The following is a 2,580-nucleotide window of genomic DNA, read 5'->3' as shown; positions in this document are numbered from 1 at the left end:
CATATTAGTCACAGCTGCAAAAGAAGAAACAGATGAAAAGGAAAAAAAAAAAAAACAAGAAAAAGAATAAAGTGCAAAAAGTGTGTTTCAATCTCCATCAGTTCTTTATCTGGGTGTAGATAGCATTTTCCTTTGTGAGTCCTTTGTACTTGTCTTGGATCATTGTGTTGCTGAATAGAGCTGAGTTATTCATAGCTGATCACCACAAAATGCTGTCGATACTGCAGACAATGTTTTCCTGATTCTGCTCATTTCACTCTGCACCAATTTGTACAAATCCTTCCAGGTTTTTCTGAAATTTGCCCTCTCATCATTTCTTATTGTACAATAGTATTCCATTACATTAATATAACACAACTTGTTCAGCCATCCCCAAATTGATGGGCATCTCCTAAATGTCCAATATTTTGTCACCACAAAAAGGGAGGATAGAAATATTTTGGGGGGAAGTGGTGGGTGACAGAGGACCCCCCCCCCCGCACCCCCCCCCCGCCCCGCCGTGGTTCTCAGGTGCGCACCGGCACAGCCCGGGTATATTTCTGATGACTGTCCACAAGCTATACTTGTTTGACCAAGATGGGGTTTGCCTGTACTACAGAGTGGCACCTCAAGAAGCAGGCGGGGATCCCCAAGGAGGAGGAATACAAGCTGATGTATGGGATGCTCTTCTCTATCCGATCTTTTGTCAGCAAGATGTCACCTGTGAACATGAAAGATGGATTCCTGGTCTTCCAGACAAGCCACTACAAGCTCCATTACTATGGGACACCCAATGGGGCCAAGGTTGTAACGAACACAAATCTGGGTGTAGGACCCATTCGGAATGTCCTACACCATATCTACAGTGGGCTGTACGTGAAGCTGGTGGTGAAGAATCCTCTGTGCCCACTGGGTCAAACTATACAAAGTGAACTTTTTCGCGGTAAGTTTGACGCCTACGTTGGATCACTGCTCTTCTTCTCTGCCTGGGCAGGCTGAGAACAGTATTCCTCTGAAACTACGTCTGTATTCATTCTAGATCTCCCTGTGCTTTCATCACCCAAAGAGCCTTCCAATCCTCCCTTGCGCTGTTCCAAAGTGGCTACATGAGGAAACCCAGGACTGAATTCCCCTCCAGATTCTTCCAGCTCAAGTTGTCCTTTGCTTCTGACACTCTAATCCCACCTAGTCAACGCTTCCCTCCCTCTAGTCCCTTTTCTTGCTGCTGTATTTAGAATGGAGAATAAAACTTTCACACATCAATGAAAGCAATATTTTTGCACACTGTAGGTCCTTCTCCCCCTTTTTCTATGATATCTTTGGTACACTAACATAGTTTTCCTAGATCAAATGTTATGCACTGTTGGATTGCCCTTTGAGCAATGCTCCAAATTGCTCTTCAGAATGGTTGGATCAATTCACGACTCCACCAATGGTGTTTTAGTGTCTCAATTTTACCACATCTTCTCCAACATTTATCATTTTCTTTCCTTTTTGGGGGGTGGGAATCATGTTATCCAATCTGATAAATGTGAAGTGGTACCTCAGGGTTCTTTTAATTCGTATTTCTCTGATCAAAAGTAATTTAGAGCACTTCTTCATATGCCTATAGATAGCTTTGATTTCTTCATCTGAAAAGTGCCTGTTCATATCCTTTGACCATTTATCAATTGGGGAATGGTTTGTATTCTTACAAATTTGATTCAGTTCTCTATATGTTCAAGAAATAAGGCCTTTATCAGAGATACTTGCTGTAAAGATTGTTTCTCAGGTTTCTGCTTTCCTTCTAATCTAGGTTATGTTGGTTTTGTTTGTGCAAAGGCTTTTTAATTTAATGTAATCAAAGTTATCTATTTTACATTTCATAATGCTCTCTGTCTTTTGTTTGGTCATAAAATTGTAACTCATTGGTATTTATATTGTTTCATTCTCTATTGTACCTTTAAGGAAGAAGTAGTTTCTTATCTTTTTAAATTAGATCTATTTTTGCTTTTGCTTTGCCTGAGATCAGGATTGCTATCCCTGTATTTTTTTTCTTCAGCTGGCACATAATAGATTCTGCTCCTTTCTCTTACCCTTACTCTGTGTGAGTGTCTCTGCTTCAAGTGCGTTTCTTGTAAACAGCATATTGTAGGATTCTGGTTCTTGATCCACTTTGCCACCCATTTCATTTTTATGGGAGATGTCATCCCATTCACATTCAAAGTTATCATTACTAACTGTGTATTTCCTTCCATTCTATTTTTCCTCCTATTTGCCCTGTATCTCTTTTCACCCTTTCTCTCTCTCCTCAACAGTATTTTTCTTCTGTCTACCATCTTCCCCATTCTGCCCTCTCTTCTGTCAGTTCTCCACCCTGCTCCAAACACTTTGGCCTTTACTTATTCTCCTCTATACCTACTTTCCTGTCTGCTAAGATAGATTCCTATATCAAACTCATTCTGTATATTATTCCCTCTTTGAGCCAATACAGATGACAGTAAGGATTACGTGATGCCTATCTCCCCCCACCCTATCTTCCCCTCTGTTTCACTCCTCTTCATAAGAAATAATTTACCCCATTCTATGTCTTCCTTCCTTCTACACCCAGTATACTCCTCT

At 40.7% G+C, this 2,580-nt stretch overlaps 1 pseudogene; it reads left to right on the top strand.

The window, feature by feature from the left end:
- The first annotated feature begins 542 nt into the window (after positions 1–542).
- On the top strand, positions 543–978 carry LOC118852831 (annotated as a pseudogene).
- Positions 979–2,580: the final 1,602 nt, after the last annotated feature.

This window comes from Trichosurus vulpecula, chromosome 6 (assembly GCF_011100635.1).
Source record: "Trichosurus vulpecula isolate mTriVul1 chromosome 6, mTriVul1.pri, whole genome shotgun sequence".
In the NCBI taxonomy this organism is placed as follows: domain Eukaryota; kingdom Metazoa; phylum Chordata; class Mammalia; order Diprotodontia; family Phalangeridae; genus Trichosurus; species Trichosurus vulpecula.
Note: the sequence above shows the minus strand (reverse complement) of the source record. Positions and strands in the feature narration are given on the sequence as shown.